General features: G+C 38.6%; 1 pseudogene; it reads left to right on the forward strand.

Moving 5' to 3' along the window:
• The first annotated feature begins 1,125 nt into the window (after positions 1–1,125).
• Positions 1,126–13,136, forward strand: part of LOC139742868 (uncharacterized) — a 48,526-nt pseudogene continuing 36,515 nt past the window's right edge.

Here is a 13,136-nt window from a genome sequence, read left to right on the forward strand (position 1 = left end):
TTTGATTCTCGGCAGTGACCAAGCGAAAAGGTAGTCATGCGCAGACTATCAACAAACACCCACAGTGGCACAGAGACATACACACGCACACACACACACACACACACACACACACACACACACCATCTATATATACATATTATATATTCATATGTGATATTTGTGGGTGTGTGCGTGTGTGTAAAGGGCTTTTTACACTTGTGTTTCTTAACCCCGGACTTTCTCTGACCCAGGACTATCGTTAGTCCCGTACCAATTTTTTCAGCTTTTTACACTCGCCAATTAGTCCCGTACTATCTCTTGTCCGGGGCTAAGGCGAAAACTGACCTTTTTACACTCGTATTTCTTAGCCCCGGACTTTCCAAACCCCATGAATATACATAATTACGCTGTGTATTGTATACACGTACACGCACGCACCGGCAGCACTCGATTACCTCGTTTCTGATTGGTCAGTGAGGGTCGGACTTCGTCTCCGTCGCTTAGCCCAGGATTATATTTTCGTTCTGTTTACACTCACTTGCTTGGCACCGCAATTGCGGTGCTAACCCCTGCTATTTTGCAGGGCCAGATAGTACCGTACTATTGGTGGGGCTAGCCCACTTTGGCAAAAACGAGTGTAAACAGAAAGTGGGCTAAGGATAGTCCCGTACCAACGGTTGGGCTAAGGCCCCCCCCCCCCCCCCCCCCCCTTAGCCCCACCGTTGGTCCGGGGCTAAGCAAAATTTTACAAGTGTAAAAAGCCCTTTAGAGAATAATTGTGATCCATTAAATTCTACTCCCACTATAATATTTCAATGTGATTAAGGACAGTTTTGATATTTTGTAATTCTCACACTTGAAATCATGCAGTTTGTAGATTTCTTGTTTCAATATAAGAAATGCCCTGGTGCGATGTTTAGGCAAGCATTAGAACCAGCATGGTTCAAGATCCTTTTTGAATTAAGCGGAAACCCTCCAGACTATTATTGACCTATGCCCCATTACCTCCGTATTTCATTGTTTGGCTGGTGTTGCTCATAAAATGCAAGACCAGTAGAAGCAGACACGCGGGGGGGGGGGGGGGAGAGAAACAAACAGACAGACAGACAGACAGACAGACAGACAAAGATATACAAAGAGATCATGGAGGTAGAGGTAGAGAAAGAGGGTGAGCTACTTGGGACAAAACAGTATCAAGACTATCACGCACCATTACTTCTTTTGAGCAGTGGGCGCACGGTCTCACTGAAGTGCAGAAACAATACCAAACATTCTTTAAAAGCGCGAAATAGCAGTTACCACGTTTACAGTTTGTTTCACTGTGTCTGTAGGTTACGTACTGAGCACATTCTTGATATGTCATTCATCAATATGTCAAGAAAGAAAAGAAAATGGAAGAAAGAGTACAATGAGAGTTCTCTAGAAAGTCTTATGCCTATCGCCATTATGTCTTTACGTGATGGAAATGCCTTTACCAGACAACATTATTCTTCAAAGGGATATTAGAATTTGCAAATGACTGCATGATGATGGCGGCAATAGTTCAATAATGTGACGTGTACAATATTATGCTCTGAAAACCAGCTTGGGAAATTTGAAATTGGGTTGACATCCGTAATTTACGTCATATAATAAAACATACGGCATATGTATTTAAAAAAAAAAGATACGGCATAATTATGTAACAAAATCTCATTAGATACACCGTTTAATCTTTCAACAAACTGTTCTTCTTTAAGTCGAAATAATTAGAGTTTTCCTAATAATGACCACTCTATTCACTTCAAAATTAATTCTTATCTATCTTCAGGTAACATCTTTAAAGGGACAGACAGTTGAAAGAGTCTGACTTCTCTATACCATACTGCAGGGTTCTTATAATCTCTTCATAAGAAATAGACTAGTAACGATGTATCATATAAATTGATTTTGGCTCAGTGGCAGCATGTATTGATTCACGCTGTAACAAGATCTAATCTAAACTTCATACTTCAGTTAACATTCACACTGTAAACTGATTTCTTCTCTCTTTTTGGTGTGTTAAAAAAAAAACCCTTTAAGCGCACAATTCAAAATATGCACTTAACAAAGTGACTATTGTCACTCTTCGTGTAAGTTTTGCAATGTGTGAATCACTACAAATCAGAACGCTAAAAAGACTAGCAATAGTTGAAATAATGATAAGGTCAGTATCTTTATATTGCAAGAGGTCCGTGTGCGTTGGAGTGCTTAACGCTGATTAAGAAACCTATTACAAACGCAAATATGCACATGTACACCGCAGATTTCGTATGTACTTAGCGGCATATAAGGGTGTGTGACACACAGCAACAGTGAGCTTTGAGATATGGAAAAAAGGGCTGATTAATTAACCTATCCGAATTGTCCGTTCAGCCGAACGCACAATGCAACCTAGAATTGTGATGATGCTCTGCCATAGATTCTCTTGCGAGCTTTCACCCGCTCGATTCCGGTTGCTATAGCGACGGAACGCCAACCTCAGCAATAGCGATGTAAATCAACATGCGTACTACCATGGACCCAACCCTCGCATTGCAGTAACAACAACCATACTGGATGGAATTACTAATACGTCACGACTGGCTGAGACGCACGGCGGACAAAATGAACGTTCCGTAGCAGAGAAAGGAATGAAAGACGGACAGACAGATATGTAAATTGATAGATGAAGTGAATCAATACATAGGATAAAGATAAGAATCGAGATAAAGAGATAGATACACAAAATGATATGGAACAAAAAGTATAGTAGCAAGAGAAGAAGAGGGGGAGAGAGCGCGAATGAGCGCTAAATGGAATAGGCCTAGAAATAATTGTATGGAGAAGTAATGGCAGATGAATTTTGAAAGTGGACATATGGAAAAGGAAACATAGAGGGATAATACTGCTTAAAACATGACTCTCAGACGTAACAAAATCACAGAAACATGTAGGGTGCACTCTGGACTACTGTGATATGAATTCTGTGATATTCGCTTCTTTATGATCATTAACGGTATCTTTGGGTTGACTATAAGATAAGAGAGGGCACGAACATTATTTGAATAGATGCGCACTCTATCGGAGGATAACCTGTTTGGCCCAAAACTTAAAGCAAGTGTTGAGTTATTCTTCAGGGAACTTTGACAGCACCGTACGTGATCATTTTACGCTTGACGTTTCTGAAAACATAGATTCCCACCTCCCATATTAGACTTCTTAGAATGATGAACAAAGACAAGGGCATTTGTGTTTCTCTTACGTCTCCCAATATTAAGGATGAATAAAAGCCAATCACTACTAGCTCAGCGGTAAACAGGATCTTTCTGCTCTTCATAGGACAGTGACATATTTGTCAATTGTTTAACTTCTATTTTTTACCCTGGATTGTAGTCATCACAAAGAAACAATGAAAATACACCTTCACGCTCAGACAACGTCCCACCGCTCCCATCCCACACGTCATGACCCAACTTGTGTGTTAGAAAGGTGCACACCCTTAGAGCGCACATTCATTCAAGGTCATCCACATTTCCATTCAAAGCATGTGGGAGACATGACGAGATTTGTTTATTGAAAGAAGAAGGGTGCGCTGACATTCTCGTTTATCAAAATTTTTCCTGCGGTTAATTGCAATTATCACTCATGTTTTGTTCCAACCACAAGCCAGCCTTGAGAATGACACCGAAGCACTCAAAGGTTAAAGGGACTGTACAGTACTGGTTGAGGTAGGGATTCATGTTTTGAACATTCCTAAGTGAGATAATGAAAAGCCTATTATGAAATATGAAAGAGCATGTAATTTTAAGAAGGATTCAACGTTTATTTGATGAAAATTGGTTTTCAAATGGCTGAGATATCCAAAAAAGTGCTAATAATAAAAGGCGACATGCCACAACTTTATTAGGATCTCTTTGTTTCACCTTGTTTTTGGACATCTCAGCCACTTCAAAACCGATTTTCATCGAATAAACTTTTGATACCCCTTAGAACTGCATGCTCTTTGACATCTCATAGAGTGGTTTCTAAATATCTCGCAAAATGTTAAAAGCTAAATCTACACCTCGACCAGAACTGTACACACCCTTTAAACACGTGATTGGCGGTTTTACGCCTCATAGCGCGAAACATCATTATAATTTCATTGGTTGTTTTGTTTTTGTAATGTCGACTTAAATGATTAACAAACAAAAAATATGAAATGTCAATGTTTCTCGACTGCCTATCATCCAGACTTGTTCCCGATTTACTGTATCCCTTCCAGCTGAGAATGTCAATTTCATTAATTTCTGCAATGTAGGGACACATTAGGGGATCTAGAACCAGACTCAAAATGCCCACCAGTTATCAAATGCACATCTCTTAGACGTGGACTGTTTTGCAGACATTTGAACTATCTATTCTTCCAGACCTACGTCTATAGGCAGAGACTCTTGGGTAATGATAGCCATTAAAGGTGATAATATCTTGGTATGTATACCAGTGTTTAGATATAGATTATGTCCCAAAATAACAAGGATTTTTTTTTCTTGAAGGAGGGGGAGGGAAACTAACGAGAACATAATGTCAATCATCGATCACTTTTCGGAGAGCCCGTTCAGGCGTAACATGCGAACTTATATCACCCCACAAATGCAAGTGTTGTGCAACAAAGGGAATTCTGACGTCATCAGTCATGGGGGTTCGTTATGAAGGCAGGATGAGCCCTGCGATCGGAATGGTTATGTGACGGCGCTCTCTAGCAAAGTGTATCATTGTTTAAAGAGTCTTACCTCTGTGATTTCAAATGTTGCCGTTGTTGGTATACATGTATGTATATAGTTGTGCGTTATTCGGGGATGAGTGTACGTGTCTTAATAAGACACGGGTACACATGTATGTATACATGCAGTTCACGTCTACGCACTACGCCGAACCCCTCACGGACCAACAGAAACGCGTAAATGCACATGCGTTCAAACATAAGGGTAAATGTGTAACACATATACATGAAACACGGGTATGGAGCATGATGATGGTTTTGAAGAGAAGCCAATGCTCACCGGCCTAGCATGAACTCGTTTAAGTATACCTCTAACTTTGGCAATATTAATGTGTACAATTTACATCCCCTAACTCTACTCATACCTGAATCTGCATAATGTCTCTGTTTGTTCATTTACATTCCTTCTCAGTCAGTCTACCAGTCTTAGGACTTACCCGCAATGCTTCATTCGTTAATCATGTTTTGACATTGTTCATCGCAGGGAAACGGGATGTGGCAAGACTGACGAATATCTGGTTAAAATTAGTAAGCCAGTTGACCACTGTAGGCCTACAATTGATAGATACTTGTATCACAGTGCTGCCTCAACACGTTAAAATCACTACCTGCCATTATGATTAGCGGCAATTACGAGTTACATGATAATTTCGTGGATTTTCATCACATTAAAGATACTATGCATGAACCTCATTTTCCTAAGCTCTGAATTCCCTATATGAAATCAATAGAGGAGGTTATTGTAACTCCTAATCATGGGAATGTGTTCAAGATTAGAAGTTTATGACGAGAAAGCAACTAGTAGACTATCTTCTGCGACCGAAGCCTTCAGCAATATATATAGTACATTGTGTGCCTCCTGTGCTTGCCCCTCAAGTCTTAAGTTTTGGTTCAGGGACGGGTTGAATATAGTGAATTGGAGGAATCTTGAGGGGATAGATAGATAGAGAGATGGAAAGACTGTGACAGATAGATGGATAAACAGAAAGGGAAAGAAAGAGAGGGGGAGTGGAGAATCTTAGAGAATTTAACTTCTTTCACCGGACGCGCATACCATACTCACTGGTCCGCCGCGACGAAGTTCAGGTATCCGGCCCAACCCATTCAAAGATGAGGGCGCGTCTCCACGCCTGAAAACATCTATTCGTGTGTGTGTGTGTCTGTCTGTGTGTGTGTGTGTGTGTGTGTGTGTGTGTGTGTGTGTGTGTGTGTGTGTGTGTGTGTGTGTGTGCGTGTAGAAAAAAAAAAGATGAATGGACGGCATTTTATTGCAGAACAACACGTCCAAACGTTCAAGTGTTACCAAAGCTATTGTTAAACGAATGTTCATTCTTGTTATTAGTGGTTGAGCAGATCCATTCAGCGACTTCGTCAGAAGCATGGTGCAAAACGGACAGTTCCACTTCGGAATGCGGTGTTGTAACTCTGAATACATGCGCACACGCATAGTCATTCACAAACACACACACAGAAACACACACACAGGAAGCTACGCTCATACAGACACAGACACCACACACGTACACACACAAATAAACAACCACATACACGTAACATATTGATACAGATTGTCATGTTACACCATATGACTGAATTTTTTTTCTTATTTTAGGAAATGATATTATGCACATAATCTTTCAGCATAATTATGTCCCTCGTCTTCAAAAAAGTCATAAATAAACAATGCATTTGTGAAAGTATCACATCATTGACACATAATGGACGAAGATTATAAAAAAAAGTCTTTATACTTTTTGCCATTGCTGGGCAGAAAATGTTCGACGTGGTCCAACGACTTTTATAGTTCAATTGATATATTTACATTCAGCTTTTTATGTGCAATTTTCCCATCATCATTACTTTTGAATGACTCCATTCAAAGTCTCGGTGAGCTATATCAGTGTCATTCGCACTGCTCTGAATAGAGTCCCCTCTCGCCTTCATCATACACTGAATGCCAAGTCCACGGTCGCCCGGCAAGACGCCAGAATTTTGATACAATTTGATACAAGTTTGAATATTTTGTTGTTCGTTGACCGAATCTGATACCAGTATGCCTCATTGTTATAAGGTGTTAAGTCGGCGATGATAGCTATCAACCTGCTATCCGAGTGTACCGTTTGTGCACAGTTACCGAATTATACTAAGTTGGCTACTCCTGTGTCCGCTCTGATAATTCTGGCTTACGGAGGTCACGCATTCTTTTCTTTTGTTTGTACTTTGGCCCAGATTTGAAACTGAATTTCTTTTTTCTTCTTTTTTTTTGCGAGACGCAGATTGGACGGCCTCATGCATGAAATGACCAAATAACTCGTACAGATTGTATCTTACACAGGACATTTTCGCATTTCTTCTTCTTCTTCAAAAAAAAAAAAAATCTTGCGAACAATTGGTCTATTCTGCACGAAATGTTTATATATATATATATATATATATATATATATATATATATATATATATACATTTCGTGGAACATTTCGAAATGAATATATATATATGTGTGTGTGTGTGTGTGTGTGTGTGTGCGTGTGTGTGTGTGTATGTATATATATATATATATACATTTCGTGGAGAATAGACCAATTATTCGCAAGATTTTTTTTGAAGAAGAAATACATGTGTGCGCGGGCGAGCACGCGCGCGTTCCCGATCTAAAGAGAGCTTCCAAGATTCCTTTTACATGAAGAGTCTCTTCAAAGGATGAACTCGTTTCACAATCTGCAAGCGTTTTTGTGGTTCTGGTGTGCGATTATTTCTACAATCCTTTCAAACGGCGATAGATGTATACAGAGAAGGAGAACAGACAGTAAAATGGAAAGAGAGGGGAAAACGGAAAGGACAGAGGGTACGTAGCCACCTGCTACACTGACATTTAGTGTGTGCAACTGAACACGAACCGAGAGGGGTGTACGGATAGTATCCATTGTTGTCTTCGACAATGCAACCCTCATCAGCTCGTCTTAACGGGGGATTGCAAATATTGGTTTCAGAGATTGACGAGCTTCGGTCTGTGCTCTGTTTTTCTCTTTTTTACCCATCAGATGAGGGAAGAAAAAGGTCGGTTTTCGAATTGTCATGATCTAAATTTGCTAGCGCGGCCTTGAAGGCTAAAGCAGGGAAGTGACACGAAATCTAGTTAAAGCAAGATGTACTGGTTAGAATAGTATAGGCGGATAATTTGTGTGTGTCTGTGTGTGTGTGTGTGTGTGTGTGTGTGTGTGTCAGTTTTAAAACCGATCCATTGACCTTACAAAGTGGTGATAGCCTTTATGACTCAACCTTCCACTGACGTGATATCAAACACTGCTGCATGTTTATTACAATGACGATGCCAGTCACTGATATTGTTTAAAATGAGAAAAAAAAATATCGAACAAATCCGGGTTCTGAGTCAAAGAGAAGACAGTTTTGGTGACGATAACAGGGACTTATCTATCAATTTGAATGAATGTACTCTACTCATTTTGCAATCACAGTACATAGGCCTACAGTACACTGACATGTTTAAAAAAGCTACTTTAGGCCAGCTGCAGGCGCCACTTCCTTCACGCTCTGGTCCATGTCGAGGTAAAATATCAATGTCCTGCAACACCCAGTTCATCACGGCAATGATTGCCAGGGAATTTTCGAAAATGATATCTATCCTCTGTTTCCTGGTGTAAGGAAGTCTACAAAAACACAATCACAGTCAGTGACAAGTTCTTAGAATCATTCCTCAAGCGATTTTTATACTTTCTCTATCTCTCTCTTTATGAATATTATGTAGGTATATACATATGAATATGTATCTATAAACAAATATACAAGAAATAATAAATAAATTAATAAGAATATATATATATATATATATGAATAGGATTGAAAGCAAATATAAAATCGATGAATATGACTGATTATATTTCCTCTTGTCCCATTCCATCTCACAGACTGTGATCCGAACCCGTGCCAGAATGGTGCCGAATGTGCTCTCAGCGATGGATCTCCATTTTGTCTATGCCCTGGAGATGGGAATGATTTCTATTACGGGGAAACCTGCCAAGAAAGATTGAGTAAGTCTTCTTTTGTGTTCTCTTTGTTTGCCATCAGCACATTCGCAAAGTGGAATATACTTAATGTATTGCCCGATATTGTAATATTGATATCTGTGCAAGGCACGCCTTTATGCTATAAGTATGAATATGACTTTGCTAAACCCCAGCAATTACAACTGTACTATATAACGGTGGTTAGATTGCAAAAAGTGACAACATCCACAACAATAACAACAATATCTACAATAACAATAACAGACAAAAAGATTAGAAAAAAACCCAAACCAATCGTGCTGGCATGGTTAACAGTGAAGCAATCATAATTTCATGCAGTTTTAGTCATACCAACATTGGTTGTTTGTCTTTGAAGGTATCATTAGTTCATAGGGCTTGGCTATCTCCCATGAGTCATTTTCAGCTCACCATGCTACAATATTGCTCAAACAAGTCTTCACTTCTTCAGATACTTAGCAAGTTATCAGGAAACTTCAATTCATGTTCAAAGGTTATGTAGTTATTGAAGTTAATTTCACTCCGTCAAATAGGGTTAATAACAGAAAGCGATCCATGAGTCCATCTAATCATAGGAAAATGAAGTTTTATTTGTTTCACATTTTCAGTGAAACAGTGCTTTTGGTTACAATCACTTTTCGCACGCAAATTAGTTCCGTTTTTCATTAGTTGGTAAAAAAAGAAGAAAGAAAATCACAAATTTCCTTTTAACATGATTTCTAAAAGAACAAACTACACCTTTCATATCAAACGATATTAGATTAGGCAATATGACCCATATCAACCTAAGCATTGTTATGATACTGATTCATCCAAACAAATGGGAGAGATGCCAAGTGATGTCAGTATCATATTGTTGATTAGCAAAAGCAAATATCACCGGATACTGCCCACCTTAAACTTTGCATTTCTTTTTATAATGTCCGATGCAATTTAGATATTTACTATTCTCTGTCTGTTTATATCCACCCTTCGTATGATAACTAACTTGAGCTTAGAGTGTAATTTTCCTTTGATGCACTTATAATCCTGAAATTATCCCAGCACAGTGAACGATTTCCTCAATGCTTATTATAATATGTTTGACGAAATTGTGGAACATTGGCCAACAAAGTCATGTACAGATTTAAAGGCTCTTGTTTGAGTCACAAAACTTGTTCAATAATTTAGATTTCTGTCACAGAAGTCACTGTGAAGTAATTCTCCGATTGACAATGACAATTTCAAACTTTTCTATTTCAACATTTCAAATTTTCTCTTGTCTTTTACTTGTGCCTCTCTTTTCCAATAGCACAATTATGTTGAACATTAGTTTCACATGTATACGTACATATCTATTGTTGTATACATTGTATTTTCCTCTTGAACTTGTATCAACAAAATGTGCTCTTTAAAATAAATTCTCATTTGAATTTTGCTTTGTTTTTTCTCAATTTCATTTTGTCGCCTATGCGCTGAAATTAAATAATCCTTTACTGTACATGTCAATTCGATTCAATTATACTATATTTCACCATCCAACAAGTAAAGCATGATAGTGTATATTTGACAATTGATTTTGTTTAACAATCTTAAAGTAGTACTAGTCATAAAGTATATTATGAATTATTATATAGGAAGGTAATAAGAAAACAATGCACCCTTTGCAATTGCGACAGAACGTAGATATAACAGGCGATGGAATGAGTGATACTCTGAAAAGCGGAGCTTTTAGACGTGGATCGCATTATAAACATGGATCTCACACTAGTAGACAATTTATCATTTTCCATTTACGTCTACGCTACTCTTTCAAACGAAACAAGTGGCATTTCTATCGGTAGTGCACATATCGGCCACTCGTAATTTCATTTCGAATTAACCAGTGATTAACTGAAGAAAGCAAGCGCTGCCATCTTAAAATGACCGTTATAAAAAAGAATCATATAAGGATATGCAACATGTATGTGATGTTGTGGCGTATATTCCCTAATAATAATGAAATTTTTGAGCACTGTGATTTGTATCTATGGACTCACGTATTGTATGATGCCTACATTATGCTTTGAAAGAAATCTAGATAAACATTAAACAAAAAGTGTATTCGCTTTGACGGAAGTGTGGAAACCTTTAGTGCTTCGACTAGTTTGCAGTAATCACTTGGCTTATCCATGACTCACTTTATTTATCCAGATGGCGGTGGGTGCTCGCAGAGTTTCTACACCAAGAGTGGCACGCTGACGTCACCAAATTATCCAAATAATTACGAAGACCGTCTGAACTGCAATCATCTCATCGGTTATCCGGGAGGGAGAAAGGTAAAGTATCTGAGTCTGAAGACTGTAACTCGTGATGATAGACTCACTTTTCTGTAATGCCTTGTGACAGACACTGCCATTACACAAGTTTTACACAGGGACATACGCAGACACGCCAAGTTTTAGATACACTGATACTGTGATACGCGAACAGTCTTGCACACATAGGATGAGAAAAAAAGCGGGACAAGGTAGAATAATACCACAAAATCAGATTAGGAAGAAATAGGTTGCTCACTCATGCAACGTCATGTCATGCATACAAGGCACTTTGTTGTTGAAGTTACATAATGTGTAACTATTATATCATGTACATAATTATACCAAAATATGATATAATAGTTTTAAACTTATAAACGGTTTTGATTTTACCCTATGAATTTTGAATGCACATAGAAAAAATAAATAAATTAAAAGATACAATACCAAACAACGGAAATGTGATTATTTGGCCTTGATGGTTTGAAGTATTGAAGATGTTGCAATTTTTCTTTTGCTTGTAGGTCCGAATTTCTTTTAACGGACCAATCAATATTGAGCTGGCGAAGGACGAACTGGCCATCGGCTCTGGCTCCACCGTGGATTTCACTGCGGCAATTGTATCTTATTCGGGGGATTACAACCCACCACCAGCCGACTTTGAGATCGTTTCCGACTTGATCTTTGCGAATTTCTTCACTGACCGGAATAACCCTGTGGACTACACTGGCTTCTCTCTGTCGTGGCTGTTTGGTATGTTCCTCTTTTTCAATGTACTCTTGTTTTTGTATCATAATCATTCGTATGTGAGTTCTTTTGGTATGATATAGTAACCGTTGTAACCATCGGGAGCAGTGATTTCAAAATATTCGAGTTATCACATTTGATGCATTTATGTGTAGGTCAGTTGTCAGTATCTCTGGCTTCTTCTTTTTCCCCCTTTAAATGGGGGCCAAAGTCTCACATTGTGATGAGCGTTTGTTTGAATGAATGCTAAACTTTCGGCCCGTAGGCATTGATTCTTTCAGCTGATGTGTCCTTGCCAATAATTTTTTTTTTTGACCATTCCATGGACGGCTGTAAAAAGCTTGCAGAATCAGTGAAATTGAAACATGTGAAATATCAACTTAATCAGTGTTAACGAATCTAATAGTAAAAAGGTCTTGCCTGCGTTTCCAAAAGGCGCTGATAAACGTAATGAATGATGATGATAAATAAAATTTCCACAAAATGAGAAAGACACTACAACCAGAACACACCACAAAAACTGACACTCGTAAATTGTGATTTGATATTCAACATGGTTACCTGCATTCTGTGTCTCTAAGTATATTCGAAGAACTTTTTATCCACGATTGGATAATTGAAGAAGTGAATTAATGCGGAATATCTTAGTCATCCATCAATCTAATTTTCGCATTTACGTGGACCCATTTCGACAATACATGTCATGAATGACGGGAGTATTTTGACAGCTCATACAGACGGAGACTCCTTGATAGCAGTGCAGACCGTGTGTACGTGTGTGTATATTATGCTTCAGTATGTGTGTAAATGGATGAAAGTGTGTTTTGAAGGAGAGGGTTGTAGGTCGGGGGGGGGGGGGGTCTTGTGTTAACCATCATGAAGCTGTGTAGTGTTTCCAACTGACATTTTTACCGAGATTGTAATATTTACTATGTATCTTTGCAGATGGTGATGAATGCGAACCTTTACCATGCTCTCCCGGAGAGGAATGCATCGATCTAGAATACAATTTCATGTGCATTGGTAAGACATCCCCACCCTTTTTCCGCCCATAAGCACCACACTACATGGAAATCTCAACAATTCACAACGCTGGTATGACGGCTTAAAAATACTGTTGTAATGTAAAGAAATTACATTGTCTGGATTTTGAACATTTTGAACTATTGGGTTTTTTTTAGTTTGTTTGTTTAAAGCATGATACGAATGTCATTATGGCTTTTGATGCGACCATCCGGACATAAGAGCGCCATATAGTTCAATTCTTCTTGCGTGACTGAAGGTGATTTCATTTAATGTGTGTCGATCACTTGCTGCCTACATCGA

This window comes from Diadema antillarum, unplaced genomic scaffold (genome assembly GCF_040938485.1).
Source record: "Diadema antillarum isolate AM-2024a unplaced genomic scaffold, OU_Dant_1.0 seq00001028_RagTag, whole genome shotgun sequence".
Lineage (NCBI taxonomy): Eukaryota > Metazoa > Echinodermata > Echinoidea > Diadematoida > Diadematidae > Diadema > Diadema antillarum.